We start from the raw sequence: 19,855 nt of genomic DNA, 5'->3' as shown, positions 1-19,855 counted from the left end.
GCCTTCTGACTCGAGGGAAGGGGAAATGACTGAAGATTTCATAGTAAATGAAAGATTAAAAGTGTTCCAGTTCCAATGTATATGATGCATGTGATATCATTTAGACATAAAGATGCTACTGTTTCTCTCTCCCCTTAAGACTGCATGTCCAGGCAGCTTGTCTCAAACAAGGTTTTGTTGTTGAATCTTTCTTTGGTGAGAACTTGTCCCTGCATGGATTGTCTTGGTACCAGCGTCTTCTTGGTGTCTGGGTTGCACTGTATCATCTCTGCAGCAATTCTGCTGGGGGAAAACTCAGCCATGTTTTGTTTTGACTTCCGTCATTTATAAAATGCCTGTTGCCTCTGGGTATATTTCATTCAGTAAAAGCCAAACATCAACCAGTGTTTCCTGCAATGCTGTTGGTGGTGGTTACCCAGTCTTAGATGTTCGGGTTAACAAATCAGAAAAAGCCCATGGCTTCCTTGCTGACCAGGGAATGTTTCATTTTACCCTGATATACACTAGTGCAGAGGTTCTCAACCTTTTTGTTTCTCAGCCCCCCTCTCCCCCCAACACGCTATAAATACTCCATGGCCCACCTGTGCCACAATAACTGGTTTTCTGCATAGAAAAGCTAGGCCTGGCTTTAGCGGGTAGCAAGCAGGGCAGTTGCTTTGGGTCTCATGCCACAGGGGTCCCCCACGAAGCTACATTGCTCAGGCTTCACCTTCAGCCCTGGATATTGTGGCTCAGGGACCTGTGCTTCAGCCCCATGTGGTGGGACTTCGGCTTTCTGCCCTGGGCCCCAGCAAGTCTAATGCTGGCGCTGCTTGGAGGCCCCCCTGAAACCTGCTCAAGGCCCCCTAGGGGGCCCGGATCTCTGGTTGAGAACCACTGCACTAGTGAAAACATAGGCTTTGTTCTAAAAGATTTCTAGGGATGCTAGGTTACTAGCTCATGCTCTCTTCCATTTTGCACCCCAACAAAAGGAACCCACTCTCTTCAAACAAACCGCAGAATTTACCTATGAAATCACTTAAGCTAGTGTAACTCTAGTGAGCCTGATTCTCCTCTTGCTTACCCGTCTAAATCTAAATTCAGTTAGGCAACTCTGGAATTAAATTGGAATCAAACAAGTTTAAGTGAGAAAAGAATCAGGCCCACCATTGCTTAGTATCTTCCCAGAATCAGCATTTATGGCTGGAAGGGACCCCTTGTAGCATTTCAGTGTAGACACTACACTACACTACACTACACCAACAGGAGGGATTCTCCTGTCTGGACAGGTAATCCACCTCCCTGAGAGGCAGTAGCTAGGTTGACAGAAGAATTTTACACAGGGACTTGGTCGGTTTAACTATGCCACTCACGGGTGTGGATTTTTCACACCTCTGATCAACGTAGTTAAACCGACCTAATTTTCTAGTGTAGACGAGACCTTAGAATTGCTCATTCAGCTGGAGGGCAAAACTTGGTCCATAGTTTAGGTGGTTCAAAATGAGATTAGATAAATGATGATTAAATGTCCTCACTTGGCAAATTAGATCACTGGCTAATTGACCTAGCCATTGAGGAAAGAAATCCTACCTAATATTCAACATTCACTGAAATCTGTAACTTATTTAAAACCCCGTAACTACTTTGGATAATTCTTCACCTTTGTCACTATTGCTAAATTACTTCTGGATATTTATCAGAGCTTCACTTTGTCATCTTGTCTTTGGGCTGAATTCTCTCCATTAATCATACCCACTAATCCTATCATCCTGTTGATCTCTTGGAAATTCCTTTTGCAAACTGCCACATTGGATTCTTTCTGTCTCTTTTGCAGGCTTTTTTAAAATATTGGCACAGTGGGTGTTTATAAACCTGGCTGACAGATCTCCTCCTCCTCTTTCCCCCCACCTCCATTTAGGCAGAATGAAAACCTTGTTTTGAATGTCACTTAAAAAAGCAAGTATAATTACGTACTTCTTATTTTTGAAGTAAAGAACTCTTGTGGGTGAGGGGAAGCCGGACCCAAGTCAATAACATTTTCCATAGATGTATTTGTGGACACTAAGACCCTAATCTTGCAATGAGCAACATGTGGGCAGATACCTCTTCCCACACAGAACTGGTTTTGACTTCAGAGGCTCTGTGCAAATTCGGGAGTCTGCCTGCATGTTGCTCATTGCAGGGTTGGGGCCCAGGGATGCTAATGTTGTGGAAGAATTTTCTATGCATTTAGAATGTGCTATTTTCTTTTGGACTAAAGTAGCTGGATTAGGTCAGTGGGTGAGTAACAGTAGATTGGTTGTTCTGATGATGCTAATGGTCAGTCTGAATTCAGTGTTTATTTTCCAGCTGAAAACAGCTCAGCTGGCTTTCTTCTGTGCCAGAAAGGCCAACAATTGTTGACAGCAAGTAAATGCTTATTTAGACCATGGGGTAGTGCATATCTAGCCCTCACCCCTGTTAAGAGCTGAAGGGGTGAACTGGGGTGTGTGAAAGGGGTCAGCTGTTTACTTTTTGCAAGGCTCCTGGGTCAAATAACACCCTATCGTGGGAATGGTTTGCCAGCTGGCTCTCCCTTTAGGGAAGTTTAAAGAGGCTTATTGCAATCTTTCTAGAAGTCTGTCTTCCTCTATTAGTCTGCTTGCCTCTCCATCTCCCTTCCATGTGCTTGCTCGCTCATTCATACAGACAGAGCCATTGCTACATGTGCACAGTTATCTATCCATACCAGCTGTGCTGCTCAGTGAAGTGTTCCTCCCAATCATGGCACATTCATTTGTAGATTGTCACTTTGTGCTGTGCAACATACATTTTTTTCCTTAATATTTTTCTTTAAAGTGACACTTCTGAACTACTTCTAAGCCATATGCTTAACAAGCCTTAAAAAAATGAATCTTCTGTTGACTATCCAGGTGAGACCCATTATGTTTGATTTGAAAATCAATCTCTTCATCCCTGAGCAATTAACCAAAAAGCCCTCTTGCTGTAGGTTCTGCTTTTGCATATACATGGCTTTAACATCCAGATTCGTAAAGCATAAGCCCAGCTTGTCTTGTGTTTGGGACCTACAGTCAGGACCAGCAATAGGCTGTGTATGTATCATCACTGGTTCCGTGCCTCTGTTTCCCTGTATAAAATAGGGATTCTTCTACTTCACATGGGAGGCTGAATTGTTTAAAGCACTCTGACACTTGGATCAATAGTACAAAATATTTCTTATTACAGTTTTCCCACCTGGAGGGGTGGAAGGTCCCAAATGTTTCATGGTTCATACAGAATATACTGTCCAGACAGTGCAAAATTTTGAAGTTTCTCTATCTGCTGGTAGCAAAGACAAAAATGCTTATTGTCACCTGCCTGCCTGTGACCAGACAATCTGAGCTGATATAAGTGAACCTGTGTAGTCTTGAATGGCAGCTCAAAATCATCAGTCAGCAGCTGAGCTGATCAGAGCTGAGCTGAGATTTTTAATAATACATAGTTTGTTCTTACAGCATCTTTCATCTGAGGGTCTTGTAAAGGTACCCTGATACCATGGTGATCAGGGCCATGTAAGTACTAGACGAGATGGAGAGGTTTTACAAACATTAAACCTCAATACCCCAATAAGGCAAATGAAGTACATCATTTCACAGTTGGGTGAACTGAGGCATGGGTTAAATGACATGCTCAGGGTCCAACAGCCAGTGGCAGACAGGAGAATGAACCCAGAAGTCCTGTTCTTGTTAACAATTAAAATAATGCTTTAACTGCAAAGGCAAGTAGGCAGCATCCTCATTTTACAGAAGGGGAAACTGAGGCAGAATTGACATGACTATCCAGGTTATGTTAGTGAAACCCCAGGGTACAACATAGGCCTCCTGAGTCCATCCAATACCTCTTCTGCTGCATTCTCAGTGGAATATACTCAGTCTTTTACATTACTCTCAGTTGTTTGTTTGTTGGAACATTTAGTCTGTATCTTTAACTGGGAAGGATCAAATCTCATGGTTTTCAAAGCAGCTAAACTGAAGCTATGCTCATGGGAATTGTTACATGCACTGGGAAGGTGGGTAGGTGCTACTGCTCTGTGGGCTTCCTGTTTTTTTCCCCCTTCTGTTGGAATTACGGAAGTTAACTGAATGGCTTTTTTTTTTTTCTATTCACACTTACAACAACTTGATAGGATCTGAATTAAGGAAGCTAAATAAGAATTTGATAAATAGCAAGTTACCAGATAAGCTTCAAACAGGAAAATAATTTTCAGAGGGAGGCTTTTGCTTCAGTATAAAGTAAAGATCTTAAGTTTAATAGTACTGGGTTCTTCCTTACCACTTTGCTCCATAGTCCCAAAAGCAGTTTTCATACGATCATTCTCTTCCTTTAATGAATGGGAGTGGGGTGGTAGGGAGACAGAGGGATTGTACATGTAAAATAGGACAGGAATAGCTATTCTGCAAAGCTCCCATGTGCACACTTATTCAAAATACAACTTTCATTTTTTGTTTTACCTTAGTCCACTTTGGAAGTGGATTAACCTGGACAAAGGCACTATTATTTAAAAAGTATCCTCATGGGGAGTCATTCCAGAATAGCTACAGCACTTTAAATTCACACCTTACCTTATTCCAAAATAACTTCCCCATGGAGACAAGCCCTGTGGCACAGGATAGAGAGGGAGGTGATTTACCCAAGATCATACAGCAGGACAGTGGCAGGAACAGAGATCTAGTCTTCTGATGGCCTGTCCACATTACCTCCATGCTGCTCGTACAGTTGAAACTGACCATCCTTTCTGTGGGCATAATGCAGTTTGTGCCTGTTGAAATTAGCTTTCATCCTTACTTTGAATTTGTCACTGCTAAAAACTGCAGCGGTCCTACATCAATGGGACTGCACCTCTCATCCCAGTGGATTAGGCTGAATTTTGGATATTAAACGTAGCATTCAAGATCAGTCCACTAACTCCCAGATCTTACAGCATGTTGGAAGCACACAAACAAACAGCAGTCGCTCAGTGGGTCTTGTGTTTGTGTTCCCCAAATAGCCTAATAAAGATTGAACCAAAATCTCTTGCTAGGCTAGGCTATAGCATAGCATCTCCTCTTTCCAGAGATTCAGGGTGGATCCGAGTCAGAACATAGCATCAGATATAACAAGCTGAGGTTGTGATAATGGATACCCTGAGCTGTATGTTGGTGGCAAGTGTGAATTATTTGTAATTAACTGTCATGCTACACACTTGGTTCACTCTTGCCGGGGAGAAGCAAAAGTGTTTGCATGGTGTCTCCTGAACTAGGGAAAAACACTGTACAGTTATACAAATAAGCAGTTTTTATTTTAACATCTCATGATTCTTTGGGTTCTGACTCTGTTATTTTTGGTCTGAATGAATCACGGCTTTTGATCTCTCCCTGCTTATCCCCTTGTGTGACAATCACAGGTTGAAAACGCAACTTTAAATCCATGCACGTAGGCAGGCATCAGCTCCCACTTTCCTCTCTCTCCCCCACACTATCCAGAGCCCTCCCCTGTGGTCCTGTTCAATGACTCACTCCCTGGGTAGGTTTCTGTTTCCAGCCTGCAGATGGATGTGCCTTGGGATCTTACTGTTAACAAGAGAGAGAGGAGGAGAGAGGGAGGGCGGGGTGGCAGTGGTGCCAAGCTTAGGAAGAGTGCAGCTCGGAGGTGGGCCTGCTCCAGGTAGGGTGACCAGACAACAAATGTGAAAAATCGGGACGGGGTGGGGGGTAATAGGAGCCTACCTAAGAAAAAGACCCCAAAATCGGGACTGTCCCTATAAAATCGGGACATCTGGTCACCCTAGCTCCAGGGTTCTGCCCCACTCAGTGCATATGGTGCCCCGGTGCTGCAGGCGGTGGTTACAGCGACCTCTACAAGCCAAAGCCAGAAACGGCATGTGGCTCAGGCAAAATTCCTGTGCTGCTGTAGCTGAGGATCACAAGCCCCACTCCAAATCACAGCACTATCAGGTGTGGGAGGCGTTGGACGGCGTTAAAGTCTCTGTTACACTGGGAGTAACTCCCAGGCCAAATCCATCCCATCAATGGAGTTACACCGAGGATATACTTGGCCTCGTATTGGTAGTGAAATATTTGTTGAAATCCCCCAAGAATTGCCTCTGCTGTCCTGCGCAGGGCTAAGATTTTAGGTCAAACAAAGGAATGACTATAGGAGACTCTGCACATCTGGGCCTCAAGCAGTCACTGCTCAGCTGATCGCACTGGTGGTGGTAGTTTCGTGCAGCGGTGCCCAAACTTTTCCTGTCGTGCTTTCTCGGCGCTACCAGTAATGGAATCTGTCTGTGCTCCTCCCCGCCATTGCAGCATAGTTGGCTCAGCAGATGACCTTGGTGTGGGGAGAAGCTGGGGCTAGAGGCGGAGCTGGCGTGGGTGCAGAGCAGGGGGCAGAGTGGAGCTGCGGCTCGGGGTGGAGCTGGGCTGGGAGGTGCTTCCTCCCTGCCCCCCCCCACCGTGCATCTCCCTGAATGTTCCTTGGCGCCCCCCTAGAGGTGTGCACCCCAAAGTTTGGGGACCACTGTCTTAGCAGGTGGAGAGCAAATGGGCAGAGACCTTCAGACCTTGCTTCATGTAGATACCTCAAGTCGGAATTCATCCTCTGCCTACGAAACTCGAGGTGTTTTGACTGCTGCTGACCAAGCTTTGGGTAATGACTGGGGCATGTTGAAATGCCCCCCTCTAACCATCCGTGAACACCCATCAGGGGAAACGTGGGTGTGGGCGGTGCAGGAAGGAAATTCCAACCTTGGGCAGCCTCTGAGGTACTGCAGAAGTTAGAAAGGGAAACCTGTTAATTCCCTTAGCTTGTTTCTGTGTCCACATAGGACTGTTTCCTGTGCGTATTCTAGTATGTCATTGTCAAAATAACTTCCAGTGGCTTGGGCCTTTGACTGCTCCCATTAAGAAGACTGGTCTAAGAGGAGATTAATGCCTATCTGAAGGGAAGGGGATTGTCTCCTACCATCTCCATGGTTTGAGAAGGCTGGTGTAGCCTGCTTCATGTCTCCTTGTTCTATGGGCTGTTTTGGATAATCTCCTTCTTCAAACCATAATATTTTCAGGTATATGGTCTAAGGAACCGGGCTTTGGGACCAAGCCCACCCATACCCACTGCAGCGCTGGGGAAAACTAATGGAAACAGGAAAAAAAAATACGAGGTGATTATAAAGTTGTCACAAATGGGTCAGATCATTTCCCCTACAGGGGTCTGGCCTGGCAACCTGCATTCAGATTTAATGTGCTGTAAAAAGAAAAAAAAAATTAATGGAAAAACCGAATTGGAGACTTATGCCCTCAATTATTTTTTGTTCTACATAGTCTGGGCTACTATATGTCCCTCCCTGTAATGTTTCATTACTGCAGTTCAGCCTGGTCTGGAGGATGCCCTGTTGCAAAGTGGCAGTTAAAATTCAGTTCATGTTTGCACAGAAATGCAGTTCTGGTCTTTCCATTTCTCCCAAGTAAACTCTGAATTCTGGGATGGGGTCCTTTTGCTTATCTGATACTGGAGATAAAGTTTGGTAGCAGATACTTTGCTTCTGGGATAGGAACAGGGAAATGATGGGGTGAAATTAACCTTCAGGGGAAGGAAAGTGTCCTTGTTCCTTCGGGAGAACGAAAGGCCAGAGTTGTCCTTATTTGTGCCCTTCACATGCTCTCCATCCCCAAGGTCATACGCGAGCTGTGATTATATATAATGCATCTCAGTGTGGCTATTGTAGATATTTATAAGGTGCCTATCGCCTTGGCACAAGTGCTATCAATGGGAGTCTTCATGCATAGGATTAGCATAAAAAGAAATGGCCCTAGTACAGGAAAGGAATGCATCTTCAGTGCATTTTACTATCATCTCTGCCACTCTACAGGCCAGTAAATAGAAGAGATTTCTCTTCTGAGCTGGATAGAAAGGGGCTGAGTTAGAATGTTGTCTCTTCCCGATTTAATCCCAAACCCAGTTTCTAATCCCCACCCAAATAAAAATTAAGGTTGGGTTTTCAAATGTAACTCTTCATTTCAAATGTCCCTTGCCCCGTGTCTGAGGACCCTCTCCCCTGAGCTGTTTCCTGATGGCTCTGTGCCCCTGGCCAAGCTGAAACCAATGGCTTTCCAATGCTGGCTGACAGCAAACTTTCGAATAAAAGGCTGCTGAGCGTCCACCTCCATAATGCCCAAGGAGCAGTTTCTGCAGCTGCCAGAGACCCCTTAGGGTACACATAGATGTTGCTTAACAATAAATCCCTGAATGAAATATCATGACCCAGCCTGCACTGAACATGCAGATAGAAAGGGGGTGAGATGAGGAATGGATTATTAACTCTTATCTCCTTAGAGACATGAGTTTCTATATAAAAAAACCCCCAATATGAAATCTAATTTTAAAATTTTACCCATAGCTCTTACCACCCACCAGAAAAGCCCTAAATTGTATTTAAATTAAGTTTTGGGTTTTTTTAAAAAGTGTATTAATAAACCAACCTGGAAAGGAGGTGGCTTACTCCAATGGGGCAAACCTGTGGCCTGAGTGGGTAGGCTGTGTACTGGGGCTCTGCTGATGCCTGGGCAAGGAATCCAGAGGCTGTGGTAGCTACTGCAGTTCCTGCAGCTCTGCTCAGTGTCAGTGGGCCTTGCTGGTCTCCTTGTTGCCTTTGCTTCACTCCAAACTTCCCCTGCATGCTCGGAGCACCCTGCACTGGACTTGGGCAGGCCATTTGTTGGCCTTAAGACACAATCCTTTTTAAAAATGGTTTGTCCCCTGTCCGGTACTGAAACAAACCCGGATGTGGTTTTGTCTGGTTTCACCATGCGCGTGAGGTCACACTGGTGGGGGTGGGATGGCACGCTCTTCGAAATGGCATCTTCCATGCGGTGAGACCTCACCAGGTCACACCAGTGTGTGCGGGGGACACAGGCAGGAGTGGGCCCACACTGTTCCTGGAAGTACCAGAATGTCCAGTATTCAGGGGATGTGTGAGTGACCACCCTGGTTGGCTTGGTGCATGCCACACAACACAGGCTCTCCAGATCCATTCTTCTCCTGTGCAGTGGAAATGCATCAGTTCTGCTTAGTCTAAGGACCTCCACATGCAGCATTTGCCCAGTATTGCCATAGCTCTGCAGTGAGTGAAATATGAGCGAAGAGGAGTCTTTGCTCTACAAAGCGTAGTGTGAGGGCTGGGATTTTCTAAAGTGTCTTAACTCTCCCTGATGTACAATGGGACTTGGGCTTCTAAATGTTACTTGTGCCCTGTTGGAAGCTGATGAGAGTTGCATGCTAAACACACTAGTGTTTCTAGAGTGTCACGCTTGTGTGGCACAGGAGGTCAGACTAAACCTATGTATCTATGAAAATTCCACCTTCAGGGCCTGATCGTGCGTTCCTTCAGCACATAGCTGTTGACCTTGGTGGGAGTTCTGGGAACACAGGATTTGCCCCTAAAGATACAAACCTCAGGCTACTATTAGAAAATCCTCCTTATTCTGTCCATATTGTGCTTCTGGGAGACTTATTGGCTCGGAGCTAGTGCAGATGACTGGAGGCTGCCATCAGATTTGTTTTACTCATCATGGAGGTGCCACTCAAAAGAGCAGTTATGTTACAAATACACAAGCTGATCTGGAGGAGGAACATTGGGCACAGGGTCCCTTTAAGAAAATGGAGAAAGTGAGTCCAAGATGAAATATGGGGTGGAAAAATGTTTTATGTCCTACTGTGTAAAATGTTACAGGAAACATGAGGTGAAAATGTTAACAGGCTTCCTCCAGCTCTTGTTTAGAGTGGAACAGTTGGAAAAAAACAAGGCCCTTCAACTTTTCTATTAACAGTGTCAGTTTTAAAACCATTTCTGACTCACTGTTTAGCACCTTTTTTTCTAGCTTGGCATTTCGTTCCCAATGCTAGGAATAAGGTCAGTGGAAAGAGAGAGGATCTGGAACCCTTGGGAAGAACAGCCAAACCAAAACACTTCATCCCAAACTTAGTGGCCTGGATGGAGTCTCTGGGGAAGTGTTCAGTTAAAATCTTCAGGCTTCCCTTGAGCTAAGCAAGAATTTGTAAACTTTGATCCAGTTTATGTAGCTCCACCAATGGCATCTCAAGTAGTTATGAATGTATCCTCTCTATAGTGTGGTGAGGTCATATCCCCATCTTACAGATGGAAACTGAGGCACAGACTAAGCGACTTGCCCAAGGTCACACAGGAAGCCTGGGAATCAAACCCAGAACTTCTGAGCCCCAATCTATGCCTTAACAACAGGCCCTTCTTGACTTAAATGTCCCCTGCTGTACATGAACATTAAATATTCAAAGGCACATTTTGTAAGAATCCTGGTTTATCCCAGGGTCCTTGGTGAAAATGTCCTCTTCTCTCAATTTTTATGCAGTATGTTAATACCACTTGACGACTGTCCATCACCCAGAGATGGCTGCATTTAATGATTCTTTATGTATATAGTTACAAAAGGGCTTTGGGAGTCCTGAGCATGAAAGGTGCTGAATTCATCCGAGGTTATATCTACACTGCAATTAGACACCTGTGGCTGGCCCTTGCCTGCTGACTCAGGCAGAGGCTAAGGGGTTGTTTAATTGTGGTGTAGACGTTGGGTCTCTAGGACCCTCCCACCTTGCAGGGTCCTAGAGCTCATGCTCCAGCCCAAGCCTGAACGTCTATACCACAAATAAACAGCCCTGTGAGCCCGAGTCAGCTGACAATGGCTGATTTGCATCAGTGACTTAATTTATAATCACTCCGACCTAATAATACCTGGCAGTGCCAATGTACCCACTAACATGGCAGAATAAAACTTTGCTCTCAGAAATAGTTGCTGAAATTACTCCTAAGGGTGAGCTGAGAGCTCACGATAGTCAGGGGCCATATTCAGCATTCCCTGGTGGCTAGAGCACAGGACTAGAGTTAAAAACCCCGGAATTCTAGACTTGGTTCTATCACTGACTTGCTGTCTGGTCTCAGGCAAGTCGCCTCACCCCTGTAAGACCTTCACGTCCCCATCCTTTTCAAGGGAAGCGTTGGTAGTTGTCTGAGAGGGTTAGTCATCTCTACAGTGCCTTGACAGTGTAATTGATGTACTTATGCAAAGTCTTTGTTTCATGCACTCCCCTGAGCTTAGTATCGCATATGCTACAGTACACAAACTTCCTCCCAAGCTCTGCTGCTGGTTCTTCGTGAAGTAGGTGCTAAGTGGTGCTGCGATGCGTAATGGTTCTGTGGGGCAGAGATTCAGATAGGAGCAAGGGTGCATCTGTCCAGTGGCTGCTTGTGACCGTGGTCAGAGGAGCAGATTTCAGAGTAGCAGCCGTGTTAGTCTGTATTCGCAAAAAGAAAAGGAGTACTTGTGGCACCTTAGAGACTAACCAATTTATTTGAGCATAAGCTTTCGTGAGCTGTCATGAGATAGAAGAGACTTTGGTGTCATAGCACCTATCCTAATGGTATTGCAAACTGCTTCAGAAAACAGTGCATTAGCCCCTGGTCCTGGCCCTGCAGTGACTGCTGGTGAACATTGCACCCTTATGTGCTCAGCAAGAACTCATGCATGTCTTAGGAAAGTATGCAGCACCTGTTTGACTGAAGAGAGCATTAGGTAGGACACTGGCATGATCCAAACTCCTTGGAAAAGCGCCATGTCAGCTTTAGCTCCCACCAGAGAGGGGCAGAAGAGACTTTGGTCCGTCTGCCCTTCTGTACAGCACTTCAGAGGTATTGTCCTTCCAGACTCCTTGGTCCTGCAGTAGACCTGCTCCAAAGCGCCTTACAGCCCTGGCTGGCATACAGCTGGTGCTGCTGTACTTGCACATCTGGCCCATTTCCATCTTGGGTTCCCCCACCTACCTGGCTTTTGTTTGGAGCCCATTTGATTTCTACTCACATCTTCCTCTATCGCTCCCGCCCCTCTCCACCCGTCCCTTGGTCTCCCTAAGACTGTCTAGCACCCCCTGCCTCTCCCAGCCTCAGGTGGCAGCTGCTGCTCCCCCTGCAGGTGAGGAACTCCTGCTGCTTGACAGTCACTTTCTCAGATTGTGTGGTTCCCAAACTTCCCCTGTCTATCAGCCCAAACCACAGCGCGGGACTTGCACCACCAACCAGTTTGGTTCAGTGAGAATTGATGCACTAGTGGCAACAAAGCCTGATAAAGGAACTGAGAGTCCAGCTAAGGAGTCACGGCCAGGATGCTTGATGGAATCATCCGTGGGAGAAGGACAGCAGAAGAGTTGGTCTCTGCAGCTGGCATTGGGTGGTGGGTAGGAATTAGGGTGACTAGATGTCCTGATTTTCTAGGGACAGTCCTGATATTTGAGGCTTTTTCATATATAGGCACCTATTACCCCACTCCACCCCCATCCCGCTAGCTCGTCATCCTAGTAGGAATGGTGCTGAAAAGGCCGTGGATAGAGAACACTGGTTGTGAATGCTGAGGGGCAGATCTGAAGAAATCCTGGCCTTGCAGTGGGCTAGGAATGGATGCTAATGAAATAAACAAACCAGACTGCCTCGTTTACTGAAAACTGTTGTCCTTGTTGTAGATTCTCTCATTCGGCTTCTGATTCCAGCCGAGAGAAGATTCATGTGGGGTTAGTCAGCAGGGGAAGGTGGGGAGTGCTCTTATTCTTTGTGCCCTGGCAGCACTGTGGGGCTTTGGGATCAATCCTGCAGACACCTGTGCCCACAAATAATGCCACTGACTTCAAAGGAGACAACTTGTGAATGAAATTGCTCATGTGCATGTTTGAGTGACTGCGTCCTTAGCTGCATTCTTGCTTCTTAGACCAATACAAACAGCAGGGCAGTTGAAGAATTTTATACTTAAGTCTCAGCCCACCCTATTTAAAGGATGGTCTGTCAGAAATTGAGTGTTCCCAAATCGTTTTTCCCCCTCTAATGTTAACATGTGATAGATATGCCTGGTCTGTTAAATATGTGTTTATAGAGATCTCATGGCAATTGAATAAAATCACAAGCAACGGTATACAAGTGCTGTAATCATGCTCATTCTGTAATATCGTTAACACTGTGTTAAATCTGGTGACTGTACTCCTATGCAATGCCTCTGCGAAAAAAAAGCTAACTGTTGTAGTGATTGTTTTGTTTCTGATATTTACATGGTGAGGATTTGTAAACTTGTTAAACCCTCCAAGTAAGTAAGTAAGTAAATAAATAAATAAATAAATAGTTAAAAAAAAATAGAAAAGTCAGTATTTTTTAAAGAAATCAAACTGACTGTCCTTTTACGTGGCTGGATCATAGGTGATTACTTTTTGCTTTATTAGTGTTGGGGTGTGACAAAGTTCCTCCTCTACCTTGGTGGGTCTTGCGCTTATTGGCGGATTTGGTCGCCTTGGAGCTTCATGGCAGCCCTCAGTTTGGCCGTTTTCGTGAACCCACAATCCAGGTCAACTCTTCCTGTGTCTGACCAGCAGTTGGGAGGTTTGGGGGGAACCCAGGCCCGCCCTCTACTCCGGGTTCCAGCTCAGGGCCCTGTGGAATGCAGGTGTGCAATCTAGAGTGCCTCCTGGAACAGCTGGGCGACAGCTACAACTCCCTGGGCTACTTCCCCATGGCCTCTTCCCAACACCTTCTTTATCCTCACCATAGGACCTTCCTCCTGGTGTCTGATAATGCTTGTACTCCTCAGTCCTCCAACAGTCCGCATTCTCACTCTCAGCTCCAAGCGCCTCTTGCTCCCAGCTCCTTACACACGCACCACAAACTGAAGTGAGCTCCTTTTTAAACCCAGGTGCCCTGATTAGCCTGCCTTAATTGATTCTAGCAGCTTCTTGATTGGCTGCAGGTGTTCTAATCAGCCTGTCTGTCTTAATTGTCTCCAGAAGGTTCCTGATTGTTCTGGAACCTTCCCTGTTACCTTACCCAGGGAAAAGGGACCTACTTAACCTGGGGCTAATATATCTGCCTTCTATTACTCTCCTGTAGACATCCGGCCCAACCCTCTCACAGGGGGTTTGTGAGCAAACTGGAGGTTGGGTCAACTTATGTTGCTCAGGGGTGTGGATTTTTCCTCACATATCTGGGTTGACCTAACTTGTTAGTGTAGGCCAGGCCTAAATCTGTCAAGCGTCAACTTCCAGCCACTGGATCACGTTATACCTTTCTCTGCTAGATTGAAGAGCCCATTAGTAAAGATTTGTTCCCCATGTAGATCCTTACAGACTGTCATCAAGTCACCCCTTCACCGTCTCTTTGTTCAGCTAAATGATGTCACAAGTTAAAGTGGGGGCTGCTTGCTTGTGCCTCAGGGAGTTGCCGCTTTACAGGAAGATGCCCTGATCCTGCAAGGCCTGAGAGTCACTTGAAACAAAAGTAGATTCATGGAACTCACCTAATCACATATTTGCAAGAGGTGGGCTTTGGTTGCATTGTGGGAAAGGACATGATCACAAGTGCCAGCACCTACATGCTCTTAGTAAGGATACTTGGAGGTAGACATAGGGCCCCCATTGAGCAGCTGGATTACTTTTTGATGGACCATCATGAAAACAGTGATCACATGAGTGGCATAAAATAGCGAGCGTCCCTCCTTCTGACTGGCACCTGCAGTAAGATCATTATTCTCTCTGTCCTGATGCTGTGGTTTGCTCGCGGCTCACAGGATGTGTTCTGCACCTCTCAAGAAACTGAGCTGCTGAGCTCACGGAAAAAAAGCTGGGTCAGAGGCAGGGGGGAAAAAAGGAGAGAGAGAGAGAAACTAAGATGTGAAGCTTTATAAGCCACAGACACCCACGCAGCTGGGTCCTGTGCTGCTTTAAAGGTAAAATGAACATTGAGGTCTTGCCGTGGCTGTGCTATAATTAGACTGGTTGTGCAAAGAAAAATCAACGCGTGCAAAATATATATATATATTTTTGCACAGTGAAAGAAACTAGGTCATTTGAAAACAAGCAGCCTGAGTTGCAGAGCCAAGATCCACATGGGGCTTTCTGGACTACAGTGTTCTAATGAGTAGCCCGGAAATCGGTCCAGTTCTGCCACCTTTCGATGCTTGTAAACCTATAGCAGTTCTCTGGTGCTCGAGGAGGATCTAGTATTTCTGGTAGTGGCAGCTGCCTCACAATAACTTCCAGGCGGCTGCCGCTTTTTAAAGCCATGTTGAGGCATGAGTTGCAAAGCACAGCCTCTTTGTCTTCTCTCATTTTCTTCTCTTGTAGGTCTCTCTGTTCAGTTCTGTTTGTTTCTTGTTCTTGTGCCAGTGTAAGAGCTACAGGAGACTAAAATTTATGCAGCGAGCAGGTGAAGCCAGGCAATGGCAGAGCAAGCTTCCCACCCCCCTGGCTCCCTCCTATGCCTTCTAAATGTGCTGTTTCCTCTGGCGCTTCTCGGGCACAATCCTGCAAGCTTTCCTCCTGGGAGTAATTATGCCTCAGGCAAGCAGACCCACTGACTTCCACTTCCACTTGCTTTAATAGACCTGCAGAATCAGGCCCTTGCTGCTTGAGCTGTTTTTGTAGGGATGGACACAACTTTTACTAAACAATCGTGAAAAGTGGCTTCTGTTTGGCAACGGGGGACGTCAAGAAGCGGCCCTCACTGTTACCTCTTAAACCATCCAGTTATTAAATACATTGGGCTTCAAATCTTCAGGGTTAGCTAAAACATTGCTAGACTAGACTCCCTCCAAGGAACGCTCTCAGAAGGGTAGAATTCTGTATTACGCTCAGGTGCCTTTGACCTTGTGTTCCACTCCGACTGAAGCCCACACACTCAGGCTCACAAGTGCCACTGAAGCTGCACTTAGGCTTTATTCTGGTGTCTCTGCACATGACGGTTTCCACAAGAGCAGCCCAGGACCAACCTGCATGCTTTGGCTCTTCTGTAAGTTAGATTTGTATTGGAACGCAGGGTTCCAGCTTTCAGCCTGAGTAACTTGCAGAGGAAGCAGAATGTCTTGTTTAGAGTCTGCGGAGGTATTTACTGAAGGGGTTGGGAGGTATTTACAGAAGGGGTTGAATCCAGTGGTGAGCTGGAGCCGGTTCGCGCGAACCAGTTAAATTTAGAAGCAATTTTAGAACTGGTTGTTAGGGCTCCCTGAGCTCCCGGCCGGGGAGGCTCCCCCGGCCCCTTCCCCACCTTCCCCCCTCTTGCAGAGCCTCAGCATGCCACACTGCCAGCGCCAGCTCTGGACCGCTCCTGCTTTGAGCAGCATGGTAAGGGGGTGGGGCTGCGAGCTCCAGCGGGCCGTGTGGCATCCATACACGCTGCCCTGAGCAGCATGGTAAGGGGGCTGGGCCAGGGCTGGGAGGAGGTGTTGGATAAGGAGCAGGGAGCGGTTGGAGGGGGCGGAGGTTCTGGTGGGGGTGGTCAGGGGACGGGGAATAGGGGGGTTGGGTGGGCAGTCACTGCCCCAGAAAGTCCCAGCCAGGCTGGGCCTCGGCTGGGGCAGCCCCCCAGGAAAGGGGGCCCCGACTCGCAGTGCTAGGGAGGGTGCATGGTGTAGGGCTCAGTGTTATAGAAGAGGTCTGTTGGAGACAGGGCCGGCTCTAGGCACCAGCAAAACAAGCAGGTGCTTGGCGCCGGCCATGCCGCCCCTAGAAATGTGCCCCCGCCACCTCAGCTCACCTCCGCCTGCTCCCCTGAGCACACTGCCGCTGCTCCGCTTCTCCCCCCTTCCAGGCTTGCCGCACACCAAACAGCTGTTTTGCGCGGCAAGCCTGGGAGGGAGGGAGGAGAAGCCGAGCGGCGGTGCGCTCCGGGGAGGCGGCGGTGGTGGAGTGGAGGTGAGCTGGGGCGTGGAGCAGTTCCTCTACTCCCCCCCTGCCCCGTTACTTCTTGTGCTCCCCCCCGACCCTCGCTCACCTCTGCTCCGCCTGTTCCCCTGAATGCTCTGCCTCTCCCTCGCCTAAGAGGGAGGTGGGAGAAGCAGAGCGGTGGTGTGTTCAGGGGAGCAGGCGGAGCAGAGGTGAGCTAGGGCAGGGGGTTGTGGGGGGAAGCCCTAGGAAGCAATGGGGGAGGGGGAAATGTGGCATGCCTGGGGGAGGAGGCGGGGCTGGGGATTTGGGGAAGGGGTTGGGAAGGGGCGGAGCCAGGGGTGGGGGGGGCACGAAAAAAAAGCTGGGGCAGCCAAAAATTTTTTGCTTGGGGCGGCAAAAATCCTAGAGCCGGCCCCAGTTGGAGAAGGGGCTCAGTGCTAGAGGTGGTTGCATGGAGCAGCACCGTTTGAGGGGCGCGGGGCTATGGAAGGGCTGCGGGGCCCTGTGTCCTGTCTCGGAGCAGGGGCTGTGCTACGGCTGGTACCTGCACTGTGCAGCCATCCAGGCAGCCGCTCCGGGGCCCCGCAGGCAGAGGCTGATCTAATGACGCCTCGCTCAGCAGCCGTGGCCGAGCTCCATGCTGCTTCCTGCCCGGCCCAGGAAGTGCGACCGGCTGCGCTGGGCAGGGAGATCAGGCACCATGTGACTGGGTGCCGCGCAGGGCCGGGGAGCCAGGCCCCTGGCAGCAGCAGCCTCCTCTGCCCCAGGAGCCGGGCAGGGCCGGCTGGTGCCGTGGCTGGGGGCTGCCTTGGACATGCTGGGGCGAGCCCCCCCCCCCCCCCCAGTCTCTCCCGCTCCTGCGCTGTGGGGTTGTCCGACCTCCGCCGCTTGGGGGCACTCACATCCCGCGGTGGGGAGTCGGGCAGACGGCAGCCTTTGCTTGCAGGGAGTCGCCGCCCCACATGCCGGGAGCGACTCCACTGATGCAAGGGCTGCAGGGCTCCTGTGCCACCCGCAGGCACCTGGGATGGAGAACGGGCCTGGGGAGGGCAGGGGGGCAGGACAGAGCCTGGGGGGCAGGACAGAGGCACATCCCTTAAATCAGAACTTTTTATAGGGAACCGGTTGTTAAGATTTTGGCTGCTCATCACTGGTTGAATCCTTTATCAAAGGCCTTTGGAGGTATTTGCAGGAAGGTGGATGGGGATGAAAGAGCTGTTGTAAGGGGCCTCGGGGTATCCTTCCACGTATAAACCTTGTGAAACTATCCACCATTTCGTACAATCTGGTGCATTCCAAAGGGAAAGAATTTACTCTTCAGAAACATCTTTGTGGGCCATGGATAAATCATGCTTGGCTGGACTGGCTTGTGTTATCCAAAGAGGGCTGAGGTCTAGCAGAGGCACATGCCTTTACATAATTTGCTTTGACTATGATTTAAGCTGCCTTGAGGACTTACTCGATCTGTTTCAGACTGCCTCTGTGTTTTGCAAATACTGTCTGTCCCAAAGGGCCTTGAGGCTTTTAGCACCACTTCTGCTTAACAGCGATGCTGATCTTTCTCTGTTTTGAAATGGCGGGTGAGCGAGGAATATTCCTGCCAGCTTCCGTCTCCATTTGATTACAACCCTCCAAATTTTCAGGCATTTGCAAATTTTGCATAACGAACCCCCAGTATCTGACGTGGTCAGACTTGCCTGGGAGAGGATTGGCGGGAAGGATGGTGGTAGGAAACTTGACCAGCTTTTTTAATATGTGGCTTTAACGTAGTGGCCTGTAAATATACCTAAATTTTGACAGGCTTTGGATCTACATTGGGACTTTGCAACCCTATACTCTGTGTACCTATACATTTAGCGGAAACTAGCTCATCACTGAGGCAACTTGTTTGTGCCTCATTAACTGTATCTCAAATTCATCTCCTGTAGCGGAATGTGCAGTATATTGAGTATATATGGCTGTTCCTCTCTTCCTGTCATTGCCTTCCTGGGCCTCTTGATTAGCCTTAAGCTGATAGGCTAATTGGCTTGGTAGCTCACCCAGCCCACCAGCCTGATTAGCTAATTATCTTTAATTACCCCAGTCAGCTGTCTCCAGGGGGAGCTAGTTGGTGTCAGAGTGCAGGCTCAGGTTTGAAATCCCCACATTCTGTCACACCCCCCTTTGGGCTGCAAGCGGTTAGGATATAAACATCCTGTCACTTAAAAAACGTTTTCCCAATGTATTAGGTCTGTTGGCAGCAAAACACTTAGCTGTGTTTGGTTTTGTGGTAGCACCTCTAAAGCCCCGGTTTGGGATTTGGAGCCTAACTGTGCTGGGTGCTGCACACACAGTGCAGACAGACCCTGCCTCAGTGTGCAATGGCAGTAAGGTGAAGTCATTGGTGGATACAACAAACAGAGGTGAGGAGAGCACAAGGTAACATTGACACCTTGATTGTCACTGTGTGTGTGTCTATCCTGCATCGGCCTTGGGGGATGAACTGGGTGACTTCATTGGTCTCCAATCTCTAGCTTTTGTTTTATTTTAACACTCGAGGCCGCTTTGTCTAGTGGCCAGGGCACTGGACTGGGTCTCAGACCTAGATATTGTTCCTGACTCTGCCACTGACGTGCTCCGTGCCTCTATTTTATCTTCTGCTCTTTGTCTTACTACCAGATGTTGTAAGTTCTGCAGGACAGGGACTCTTGCTGTGTGTCTGTAGAGTGTCTAGCCCAATGGGGCTCAGATCGCCGATGGGGCTGCTAGAGACGACTGTAACGCAACTGGCAATAGCCTCATCAGGCTGGAGGCAATCTAGAGCTGTCATAAACAAGTGGGCTGCTGTGAGAGGTGAAACTAACTCCCCTGGTCCTCAAGGAGAGTGAGGCTGGGGATCTGACCAGCGTCGGATTCTTAAGTGGTTACTTTATGTGTTACGCCAGAGGAGCCCATAGGTGAGTCATGGCCTCAGGGAGTTCCCTGGTGCTCTAATGTGCAATTGGCCTCAACTAAAACAGCGACATCTCCAAGTGGGTTTCACTAGGTCCCTTCCAGCTGGTAGGTGACAATTGTACAATGCATCACCAAGTTTTGTAGTTAAAAGCCTTGACCTGGTGTAACGCCATCAGATCCCGGTCGTTGTTGGATGGGATCGAACCTG

General features: G+C 48.0%; 1 protein-coding gene across 1 annotated transcript in view; it reads left to right on the top strand.

Annotated features, from left to right (window-relative positions):
- The window catches only part of PPP1R16B (protein phosphatase 1 regulatory subunit 16B), a 101,413-nt gene that overhangs the window by 2,480 nt on the left and 79,078 nt on the right, over window positions 1-19,855 (top strand). The gene's annotated exons all lie outside the window — the stretch shown is intronic.

Source organism: Natator depressus, chromosome 13 (genome assembly GCF_965152275.1).
Source record: "Natator depressus isolate rNatDep1 chromosome 13, rNatDep2.hap1, whole genome shotgun sequence".
NCBI lineage: Eukaryota > Metazoa > Chordata > Testudines > Cheloniidae > Natator > Natator depressus.
Note: the sequence above shows the minus strand (reverse complement) of the source record. Positions and strands in the feature narration are given on the sequence as shown.